General features: G+C 41.9%; 2 protein-coding genes across 41 annotated transcripts in view; one reads left to right on the top strand and one right to left on the bottom strand.

Annotated features, from left to right (window-relative positions):
* The window catches only part of MARCHF7 (membrane associated ring-CH-type finger 7), a 55,635-nt gene extending 50,654 nt beyond the window's left edge, over window positions 1–4,981 (bottom strand). For 5 of the 28 annotated variants that reach the window (XR_010122463.1, XM_055292015.2, XM_055292013.2 and 2 more), the window contains exon 1: window positions 4,830–4,947. The gene's annotated coding sequence lies outside the window, so the exon portion shown is untranslated. Of the gene's footprint in view, window positions 1–1,798; window positions 1,898–2,844 lie in introns of all 28 variants that reach the window. The other 23 variants (XM_063645998.1, XM_063645997.1, XM_063645990.1 and 20 more) reach the window with 13 other exon arrangements.
* Window positions 4,982–4,995: 14 nt separating this feature from the next.
* BAZ2B (bromodomain adjacent to zinc finger domain 2B) overlaps window positions 4,996–12,187 on the top strand; it is a 419,408-nt gene continuing 412,216 nt past the window's right edge. For 12 of the 13 annotated variants that reach the window (XM_063645961.1, XM_063645969.1, XM_063645960.1 and 9 more), the window contains exons 1-2: window positions 4,996–5,121; window positions 6,538–6,715. The gene's annotated coding sequence lies outside the window, so the exon portion shown is untranslated. Of the gene's footprint in view, window positions 5,122–5,263; window positions 5,514–6,537; window positions 6,716–12,187 lie in introns of those variants that run through there. The other variant, XM_063645962.1, reaches the window with a different exon arrangement.

The following is a 12,187-nucleotide window of genomic DNA, read 5'->3' on the forward strand; positions in this document are numbered from 1 at the left end:
ACCTCCCTAACCTATTTTACCACCCACTGTATTATTTTAAAGCAATCCCAAGCATGACATTTTTGAGGCTATCTATTCTTATAGTGGTCTAAAGAACCTATGGTAAATTACAAAATATGGCTACAAATGTCCCCCATACTAGTATTAGCCCCCTTTGTAATGCAACGTTGCTGCTCTGCCTAGGATGAGGCAGCCTTACTTCCTCACCCCAGTCTTGTGTGACTAAGAGAATGGACTGTGACACTGTAAGATTTTCAAGGTTGTAAGAGGTCTTACAAGCTTCTCTTACAATACTGTCCCAAGACTCCTGTGTCATAAATGATCACAAAGAGTAAGGCCTATATGTCCACCAACACTAGCTGCCAAACATGAGTGATGCCATCTCAGATCTCCCAGCCTGGGAAATCCTCTAGCTGAATGCTGGTACATGAGGAGTAAGCCCCGGGCAAGGTGAAATCAGAACTGCCCAACAAGCACCTACAATCGTAAAAAACAGTAAACAGCTGTTTTAATCCACTAGGTCCTGAGGTGGTTTGTTATGCAGCCATAGAGCAAAGATTCATTACTTATCCTTATTTTCTACTGTTACCATACGATTATCTTATGCCCGCAGTCTCTGAAAACTCTGATTTTAACTGAGTCTAATCTGGGAACTATCTTAAATATCCAGGGAAGATTACAGGTACTGAATTACTAAAAGTATACCACTACTATATGATAAACTCATGGCACAAAGGCCAGAGCAATCACAAAAGATACCAATGTAATCGATCTTTTTTTTTTTTTGGAGACAGGGTCTTACTCTGCTGCCCAGGCCACAGTGCAGTGGTGCAATCACTGCAGCCTCGACCTCCTGGGTTCAAGTGATCCTCCCACCTCAGCCTCCTGAGTAGCCCGGACTACAGGCACGCACCACCATACCCAGCTGGTTTTTGTATTTTTTTTTTAGTAGAGACGGAGTTTCATCATGTTGCCCAGGATGGTCTTGAACTCCTGAGCTCAAGCAATCTGCCTGTCTCAGCCTCCCAAAGTGCTGGGATTACAGGAGTGAGCCACCATGCCCAGCCCCAATGCAATATTCCAAGAGTCTTGCAGAAATACAAACGCACAGTTATTATTTCATTATTTACATATACTTTGCATATGCTTTTCTTAAAAAAAAAAAAATCTGCTTCTGGGGAAATTTTTTTTTTCCTTAGTGGGAAATCATAGTAAACATGGAGACATGGAAACTAAGGGTGGGTCAATGAGGGAATCACTTTGAAAGTATACAACATTTTGGGACTTAAAAGTCTCCCTTAACTAACTTTTCGCTGACAAATATTTAAAACACAAAAATATGATATGCCCAAATCTTAAAAAATTAGAAAAAACTTAACATCCCATGAGAAAATATGACTATGATGTTAAGTCTACACTACACCACTGTAAAAGACAAACTGTTCTCCTTGAAGTGAATTTAATCTCTAAGTATCAAGTTTCAATCTTAAGTGGAAACCATTTTAGGGTTCTTTCTACAAAGTGTGAAACATCACACTAATGAACAATGATTATAATGGAAAGATAACTACTTTTAAGGTTCAAAACTTGCCTTCTTTTTAAGCTGTTGACAAAAATGGGTGTAGAGCAGCAGGTGATTTTAAAACCAGGTGTTCAACTTACCTAGTCTAACCGGTAGAGTCAGAGAAATATATTTAAGGGCAGGAAAAACCAGCTCTGACCATGTAAGTTCACGCCAGGGCAGAAAAGTTGAAAATTAAGATTAATGAAAATTAAACCCCAGCATGCAGTGACTCACACTCAGGCCTGTAATCACAGCGCTTTGGGAGGCTGAGGTGGGAGGATTCCTTGAGCTAAGGAGTTGGAGACCAGCCTGGGAAACATGTTGAAACTGTCTCTATAAAAAAATATAAAAATTAGTCAGACATGGTGGCGCACACCTGTAGTCCCAGCTACCCAGGAGGCTGAGGTGGGAGAATTGCTTGAGTCTGGGAGACTGGGGCTGCAGCCTGGAAAACAGAGTGAGACTCTGTCTCACACACACACATACACACACACACACACACACATTAACCCCTCCCACCTAAACTCTCAAATTATAATTTCATCCTCCCCAAACTCACACTTTTTGGCTCATCCTATGATTAGCAAATACTGTATATTAAGATAAATTTTTTGACTGCAATTGAATTCTGCTTTGGTGAATTCAAGTAATCTTAGTAGGAACTTAAAATCCGATTCCTTTTAAATTGTAATCATTCTAATGTGATCAGTTGATTCACTTATTTAACAGTTAAAAGCTTCATTAGTTAATTTGTTGTTTAAAAGTAAAGTCTAATGCAACACTGCATTTCATGCATGCATGTCCCACTGTTCTTTATTACTGGCACTTAATTATCTGTGGTAACAGAAGAATATATCAGCAAAGATAATCTAAAAATTATTTTTATTTTGTCAAGGAACACAATAGCTCTCCATTCCACAGCATAGAGTACTAACTTTATTTTTATTTTTTTAGAGACATGGTCTCACTCTGTGGCGCAGGCTGGAGTGCAGTGGAGCTGTATCATACCTCACTGCAGTCTCTCCAACTCATGAGCTCAAATGATCGTCCTGCCTCAGCAGCCCAAGTAGCTAGTAGTAGCAGTGCGCACCACTACACCCACACCACCATGCCCGTAGAGATGGGGTCTTTGTGGCCTGGCTGGTCTTGAACTCTCAGCCTTAAGCGATCCTCCCACCTTGGCCTCCTAAAGCGACGGGATTACAGGAGTGAGCCACCACACCCAGACACTAATTTTCTAGTACAGTACAGAAAGTCTTTTACGTCAGACTCTAACTTACCATTCAATGTATGTTTCAGCTACAGGAACAAATCATGAATTCCTAAAACAAACCATAATATTATGACTTTGCAGTTTATCAAAGTCCTAGTGATCCTTCACATCTTAGTTCAGGCAATAAATAAATAAATCCTGTAAAATTTCCAAGATTAAGCACCCCTCCCCTATGCTCCCACAGAACTACTGTACAGTCATACTAAAATAATAATAGTTGTTTATACATTAGTCTGATGACTAAACAGTGAGTTGTGGAGGAGATACCATGTCAAGCTCCTTCTTGTAATGTGAAGCTCTCCATAATTTGTAATTTGACTAAAACAAATTACAAATTATCCAAAAAAGTTTTAAGATATTTGACAGATTTTGCATTATAAAATTATTTTCCTACAATTAAATGTCAAAATGTAGATGATTCTTGAACATAGAGCAGATAAAGAGTTGTGTAAGGTGGGTATGGAGCGGACTAAAAATTGGCTACATGAGAGTCATGGATGACTTTTGTGTCCAAGTTCGTTATCTGACACCTTCATGTAGAACATAACCTGGGCATCCTCGTGCTTTTTCTGGGAAAATAAGCCCTCTTCCAACGTGGCAGAAAAAAGAAATCATTTGTACTTGAATAAGTAGGAATTCTTATTCAAGACACCTGATCCAGCATGAAACCGGAAAAAAACCAAGACTAGTATTATGTCCCCTGTGACTGCTTCACACAGCACCTCAGCAAATTTAATCCTCTCTAGAAATTAACTACCATGTTTCTGAGACAATCTCGTGAACTTAAATAACTACGGCAAAAATCAAGACTCAAACCCAGGTCTTCTGAGTCTGGTGCTATTGCCTCATGCACCAGTCCTGTCTCCCGAAATGCTGTAGAGCTGTTAAACAAAAATATTATACTGACCTCATTTCTCAAACAAACTTTTTGCTACCTCAAGAAAAAGATCTAGTTACACTACATGTGTGCCTTCTTAATAACTGTATACCATTGGATTTTTAAATCGAAAATTCATCTTTAATCCTACATCTTGGTTCTGGACAGAAACGTGGAGATTTAAAATATGTAATCAGAAAAATAGCCAATCAATCCTACAAAATGGGGGAAAAAACCTCGCCAAATTCAGTTTTCACATATTTAACTAATAGTAACAAACAACATTAGTCGTGACGAATTTATTACCCAGATAGAGACTTTCCCAGTATATTTACTTTGGTACTTGAGAAAAAGTATTAAGTGCAGCATTTTGGGGTGAGGGGGTGGACACATTCATCTTCAATACGCAATTTCACCAAAATGAGGGAGTTTCCTACTCCCGGCGCCTTCCATATTTTTACTTCTCAGGCCAACAGGTCCATTTTTAATACAATCACCTACTTCGAGTTGCAGAACGCACAATTCACCACAACACAAAAATAACTCTCAGGGCGTCACGATATTCAAAAACTGACGTTACCAATAAGACAATCTTGGCCGAATCTAAGGGGCTACCGAAGTCACTTCGACTCCAGGCCGGGCTGGCCGAGCCGGAGCCCTGCCCGCCTTTGCCCCGCGCTCACCGGCGAGCTCACGCGCGACACCCGCGGCCCGCAGCGCTCCCAGGACCCCACGCCCCGCGGCCCAAGAGGAGGCCGCCCCGCGCCAAAGGAAGGCTCAGGCCTCTTCCCGTCACCCGCCACACGTCCCTGAGGAAGACACACAATCTGTCCCCTTCACCCGCCACAAACTCCACCACCCGACAAAAGGCCCCTGGCAAGGGAGGCCTGCGCTGTGGCCCTCTTGGTACCGTTGGCCCCGGACCAAGCTCCTCCACCTCATCCTGAGAGGAAGCGGCCTCCGCGTCCCCAGGCCTCTTCGTTTCCTCCCCTCCCCCACTCGCGGCCTGGTCCCGAACTAGATCCCGAGACGGAGAAGAACTAGCTCCGCAGCTCACTACCCCAGCTCCCGAGCCGGCACTGACCAGTGCGCGTCCCACTCGCAGCAACACGCACCGCCGCCTTTCTCTTTGGAGTTCTAGGCCCGTGACTGAGGAAAAGCAGTCCGCAGCGAAGCACAATGGCGCCCGCCCCTCTCCCGGATCCGGCGCAGAACCAGCAGCCACCGTTAAGTGCCCCTCCCTGCTCCTCCTCCCCCACTTCGCGGACTTCCTGGCTTCTCGCGAGAGTGGCGGCGCGGCGGGGACCGAGAGCTACGGGAGGGCTGGAGGTACCCCACCGCGGGGTGGTGCTCTGACTGCGGGAACCGTTGAAGAGCTGCCCCCGGGGAGTCAGCGAGGCGCCACTGGTAAGCGGCAGCGGCTGGTTGGCCGGCGTGCCGGCAGCTGGGCTGGCGAGTGTGCGGGCTCCGAGCTCTGGAGGCCCGGCCCGGGGTGGCCGTCCCCGCCCGGCTATAGTCTCTGAGCGAGCCCCTTCCCTCCCGGGCGCCGGGTCCCCGCTCACAGGCCCACCTGCAGGGCCCCGTGCTCGAAATAACGCCCAGCTGGTTGGCTTTTTTTTTTTTTTTTTTCTCTTTTTCTGGCTCTTGGTAAGTGGCGCAGTGAATGTTGAATCAAGCACTGCCTTTTCCGACCTACCCCTCCCCGCTTGCTTCCCTGCCCCCACTGTGTGATCGAACTGCAAGCCCTTTCCCTTAAGAGTTGGAGCCTGTTTGTCCAACCTTGTGATAATTTTCTTGTGGTAAGTAAATCTTGGTAAATGATGGTGATCATGTCTTTTAAAATCGTGATAGTAACCTTTAATAGCGTAGCCATCGATTTTGCAGTAAACAAATTCACCTATTTAGAAAGAGGGAGGAAAATTGTGAGGTGAATGGTCTGGTGAATATTAAATGAAACTTTCAAAGAACTGTAAATGTGGCAAACTAAGATGTAAATGAGTACTAATAAAAGGGAATAGGTTAGGGAAAAGCTACATCTAACTATGTGGAAATATTTAGATGATATGTTGATTTGGAATAATGAATCAAAAGTTCTTTAATGGAAAAGATCAGTTATTGAAACTTGGAAGAATACTGAAAGGCACTTGATTTTTTTTTTAATGACCTATTTTGTTAAGGTATTAAAAGCAATCCTTTGGATCCGAATAATTCCAATAAGTGAAACACAGTGTTTCTATGTATTTGTCATTACATCGGAAGGGAATGGAGTATCAGTCACTGTCATCCTTATTTTATTAGGGACTAACAGACTGTACGTTTCACTATGATAAATTCTCAAATACTATAAATTTTAAAGATTTAAAGTTTAGTATTTTAAGTTGGCATGTAAGTGCCAATCTAACTTTTAGGATATGAAATGAAAGTAAGCATCTGGTATGGGATAAAGTGAACAGAGATTACTTTTGAGGAAATTAGTTTGCCCTTTAAAGAAAAATAATTCTTTTCCAGCCTGTTCGAGTGCCCCTGCAGCATTGTGGTTATAGATACACGGATGTATACACCCTGAAGAACCAGACTATATGGGTTCAAATTCCACCCCTGCCTCTTACTACCTTTGTTATCTCAAGTAATTCCTTAACCTTGCTAAACCTAGATTTCCTGTAAAACGGGGTTAATAACAGTACCCATGCCCTGTAGCGTCGTTTAGATGAGATAACGCATCAGTTCCTGAAACACAATAAGCATTCCATAATTGTTAGCTATTACATTCCATGTCTAAACCACCAATGATATTGTCTCTTTCTGTGACTTAATATTACATAGGTCCCTTAGACATCTTCTCAAGATTATGCTAAGAGAAATGACTACACCCTTTTCCTGAGCTATGGCAGTCAGACCTGGCAGTGGTAACTACTCTACAGAACTCCCAAGCCTGGCAAGGATGGTGCAGATTCTGGCAGATTATGGCTTTGTCTCCACCCAGCAGTGATGATATTATGAAGTGAGTATGACACCAATTTCCTATGCTAAACAGAGCTTCTAGTTTTTTATTGGTGCTAGTAAATAAAGACCACTGATGAATATGTTTTTATTATTTTAGAATGGTTCATTGTGTTTCTTTTTAATGTACTCTCTCTGATTTTAATATTCAGGTAATTATCGTGAGTGATAAATAATTATTGAGATTTTGCTATGCTACAGACATTTTGCAGCCGGGTACGGTGGCTCACGCCTGTAATCCCAGCACTTTGGGAGGCCAAGGTGGGTGGATCACGAGGTCAGGAGATCGAGACCATCCTGGCTAACATGGTGAAACCCTGTCTCTACTAAAAGTACAAAAAATTAGCCGGGCTTGGTGGCAGGTGCCTGTAGTCCCTGCTACTTGGGAAGCTGAGGCAGGAGAATCACTTGAACCCAGGAGGCGGAAGTTGCAGTGAGCCAAGATCATGCCACTGCTCTCCAGCCTGGGCAACAGAGTGAAACTCCATCTCAAAAAAAAAAAAAAAAAAAAAAAGACATTTTGCTAGGAATTATGGATGTGAATAGGTAAAACATGGTCATGGAAAATGACCATAGTTTCTTAACTAAAAATCATTACAAAGTGATTTGACAGGTAAGTGTTTGAAGTCAGAACTGTTCCAGACAATGTAGACACCATGCTTGCCTTTTATCCACAGAGTTCCCCCACTTGACCTTCCCTTGCTAAACTTTTTATCCTTTATGGGTGACTCTGACATACCTTTCTGTATCTAAATATCTTTGTTCACCACTTGCCCTCACCACTCACCTTAGTTTTCATTTTTGAACTTGGCTTCTTCTCTAAGTTAGCATCTTATTGACTATTACAAATTTTTCCCCTTTTATTTTATAAACTTGTCTGTTATTTACCCATGGTCATTCAGCGCTTTACTCTTATGTTTTGAGTATTTCTTCCACCTGATAGCTTAGAATGCTCTTTCAGATATTGAATTTCAAAGTTCTTGTTTTCCCCTCTTTTATTCATCCCACAACCTAACCTTCTAAAAAGCTTCTCTTTGGCAAGAGCAGTTGTAGAGATATCCTTTACTTTGCATAAATGGTGGGACATTGAAAAGATGTGGTTACATTTGCTTTTTGCAAATCAAATATTATTGATACATAATATTTGTATATATTTATGGGGTACATGGGATATTTCGTTACATGCATAGAACGTGTAATGATCAAGTCAAGGTATTTAGGATAACCATCATCTAGAGCATTTATGACTTCTGTGTTGGTAGTATTTCAAGTCTTCCCTTCTAGCTATTTTGAAATAATGCAATATGATGTTAACTATAGTCACTCTATTATCAAACATTAGAACTTACTCCTTTTATCCAACTTTATATTCCTACCCATTAACCATCCTCTTTTTGTCCCCACCCCCACCACACACATACCCTTCCCAGCCTCTGGTAACTATCATTCTACTGTCTACCTGATTGAGAACAACTTTTTCAGGTGATCCGCCTGCCTCGGCCTCCAAGTGTGCTGGGATTACAGGCGTTAGCCACCGCGCCTGGCCAAGGATCCCTGCTTCTTTTTTTTTTCTTTGTTTATCCAGCCTAAAATGTCATGAGACTCCTACTTCTAAGAGATATATTACTTAAAGGTCCATTGTTTTAAGTCTTTGATGTAAGGAATTCCTTTCATAACAAAAATAATAAACTCTCGATTTAGTGACTTTATAAATTTTTGTTTTCCCCGCATCAAGTTTTATTTAAAGTTGCCACATTTAGTAAATGAACATCCAAAAAATTCTGTTGTTTGACTTCTGCTGGATTAGCATCAAAAACTTTCAATTCCCCAAGCCAATATTTAAAAGGATATAGAGACCAGATGTAGTGGCTCAAGCCTATAATCCCAGGACTTTGAGAGGCTGAGTCAGGAGGATGCTTGAGACCAGTGTGGGCAACAAAGCAAGACCCTATCTCTACAAAAATATTTTAAAAATTAGCCCTGTGCATTGGTGCACGCCTATAATCCCAGCTACTTGGGAGGCTGAGGCAGGAGGATTGCTTGAGCCCAGGAGGTTGAGGCTTGCAGTGAGCGGTGATCATGCCACTGCATTCAGGCCTGGGTGACAGACCCTGTCTCAAAATAAATAAATAAATAAATAAATAAATAAATAAAAGGATATTAAAACACGTAAAGAGAGTACCATCTTGAAACCCTCTCTGAGAAACCTCTCTTACATCTAAGCTTACAGTCTAGATCTCACTGCTTCTAGAAAGATCATTCCTGCTTTTAGTTGCTTTAGAATATCTGGCCTCACCAGGAATAATCCCCAATTTGTGGAACACTTGGAATTCAAACCTTGCACACTGCCTGAAATATATAGAATGCTTAAGAAAAGCAGATACATTTTATTCATGTTTTTAAGTACATGAGGTCTCATTCCATCTCCCAGGCTGGAGTACACGGTGGTACCATCATAGCTCACTGCAGCCTCAAGCTTCTAGGCTAAAGCTGTCCTCCTGCCTCAGCCTCCCGAGTGGCTGTGACTATAGGTGTGCCACCACAGTGTGGGGCTAGTTGTTTTTAAATTTTTTGCTGCCCAGGCTGGTCCCAAACTCCAAGCCTCAAGTGATCCTCCCTCCCCGGCCTCCCCAAGTGCTGGAATTACAGGCATCAGCTACCACATCCAGTTAACAGCTATATTTTATTTTTTTTATTTATTTATTTTGGAGACAGAGTCTCACTCTTGTCCCCCAGGCTGGAATGCAGTGGCTCAATCTTGGCTCACTGCAACCTCCACCTCCCAGGTTCAAGTTATTCTCCTGCCTCAGCCTCCCGAGTAGCTCGGATTACAGGCACCTGCCACCACTCCTGGCTAATTTTTTTTTTTTTTTTTTTTGAGATGGAGTCTTGCTCTGTCGCCCAGGCTGGAGGGCAATGGTGTGATCTCTGCTAACTGCAACCTCTGCCTCCCGGGTTCAAGCGATTCTCCTTCCTCAGCCTCCTGAGTAGCTGGGGTTACAGGCATGTGCCACAGTGCCCGGCTAATTTTTGTAATTTTTAGTAGAGACGGAGTTTTACCATGTTATTCAGGCTAGTCTTGAACTCCTGACCTCGTGATCCACCCGCCTCAGCCTCCCAAAGTGCTGGGATTACAGGCGTGAGCCACCACGCCCAGCCCCAATTTTTCTATTTTTAGTAGAGATGGGGTTTCACCATGTTGGCCAGGCTGGTCTCAAACTCCTGACCTAAGGTGATCCTACCACCTTGGCCTCCCAAAGTGCTGGGATTACAGGTGTGAGCCACCACACCAGGCCAACAGCTGTATTTTATTATTATTATTTTTAATAGAGATGAGTTCTCAGTATGTTGCTCAGGGTGGCCTTGAACTCCTGGCCTCTCATGACCCTCCTGCCTTGGCCTCCCAAAGTGCTGTGATTACAGGTGTGATCCACCATGCCCAGCCCTATTTTTTATAATTGATAAAACTAGGAGTTGGAAAACTGTGGTACATGGGCCAAATGTAGCCCACTACCTGTTATTTTACATAATTTAGATTTAATTATGTATTTAATTATGTATTTAATTTAAATACATAATTTAGATTGTGTATTGTCTATTGTTGTGCATTATATATTAGGGTTCTCCAGAGAAACAGAACCAATAGTATACAATACATTATCTGTCTGAATATTTATTTTAAGGAATTAGCTCGCGTAATTGTGGAGGCTGATAAGTTTGAAATCTGTAGGGCAGGTTCACGGGCTGGAAACTAAGACCAGAGTTGATGGTGCATTCTTAAGGCAGAATTTCTTTTCTAGGAAACTTCAGTTTTGCTCTTAAGGCTGACTGGATGAGGCCCATCAACATTATCAAGAGTAATCTCTTTAAAGTCAACAGATTGTAGATATTAACCACTTCTACAAAATACCTTCACAGCAGCCCAGATTAGTGCTACTTAAGGAACTGGGTACTCCAGCCTTCCCAAGCTGTCATATAAAATTAACCATCACAGTTTAACTGCTTTCACCCTACAATGACAACAGTTTAGTAGTTACAGAGATGGTATGACTTAGAAATCCTAAAATATTTAGTACAGAAAGTTTGCTGACCTCTGGAGTAAACCATAAAACCAAATTGAACTAATAATAATTGTTCCTGTAATAGAGTTCAGCCAAGTGTGCACATGCGCACGTGTGCGTGCACACACACACACACACACGGAGGCACACACGAACTTCAGAATTATAATAATCGAGGACCATGCTTGGCCTCCATGACCATTTCAGACTACATTTTTTTGAGATTGGAAGCAGAAGGGGATACAGATATAAATTCCTTGAGCATTCCTTCTGCCAAGTTAGGCAGCATCCTGTTTTATCTTAAATTTTTTTCATGTCCACATATGTGTACAATTTTTTTTTTTTTTTTGAGACGGAGTCTCGCTCTGTCGCCCAGGCTAGAGTGCAGTGGCGCGATCTCGGCTCACTGCAAGCTCCGCCTCCCGGGTTCACGCCATTCTCCTGCCTCAGCCTCTCCGAGTAGCTGGGACTACAGGCGCCCGCCACCGCGCCCGGCTAATTTTTTGTATTTTTAGTAGAGACGGGGTTTCACCGTGGTCTCGATCTCCTGACCTCGTGATCCGCCCGCCTCGGCCTCCCAAAGTGCTGGGATTATAAGCGTGAGCCACCGCGCCCGGCCATGTGTACAATTTTATAAAAAACTACGTATGTGATTGTATCATACCTACTATTTTAGTGTAGTCCTTCTCTTTTCTGTTTTTCACCTTTTCCTTGCCTTTTTCTTTTCCTTTTTAATTTGGCTCTTCTGCATCTGTCTACTACTCCACAAACATCCTTTGCAGCTCATGTTGACCAACTACTGTGTATCCTCCCACCTTATTTTCTGCGTGGTCACACAATCATAATAGTGTGTGTGTGTGTTATATATGTTTACAGAAATACTGGTATTGATGGAGTTTTTTTAACCATTTAATTTATAAAATGAAATCAAATCTAAGTATGCATCTTCATCTAACTTTTTTCATTCTATACTACCTTTTCTCTAAATCCCTATTGATACTTAGTTGATTAGCCTTTGCTTTTGGTTTGTAATAGATATTATCACTCTGCTGCTTTCACAGTGTTTTTTTCATTTCTATTGATTTTACATGTAGTATTTTTTGCCATAGATAGGTTTATATGGTAAAATGTGTCAATGATTTCTTTAATAAGTTCTAGGTTTCCAGTTTAGCTTAAAAAATCTTACTTATCCCCTGATATTATCAGGCAGTATCCTACATTTTCCAAATTGTGCTTAATTATTCCCAATTGCTCTCTTACATCTTAAAAAATTTATCATTTTTGTATATGGAATAAGATAATAGGATCTAATTTTTTTGTCTTCTCAATAGATAGCCAGGTGTGTCAGTAGCATTCCTAAATAATCCATTCTTTTCTCTGTAATTAGAAAGACCACCTTTGTCATATATTGA

The sequence above is a fragment of the Symphalangus syndactylus genome, chromosome 9 (genome assembly GCF_028878055.3).
Source record: "Symphalangus syndactylus isolate Jambi chromosome 9, NHGRI_mSymSyn1-v2.1_pri, whole genome shotgun sequence".
Taxonomy (NCBI): domain Eukaryota; kingdom Metazoa; phylum Chordata; class Mammalia; order Primates; family Hylobatidae; genus Symphalangus; species Symphalangus syndactylus.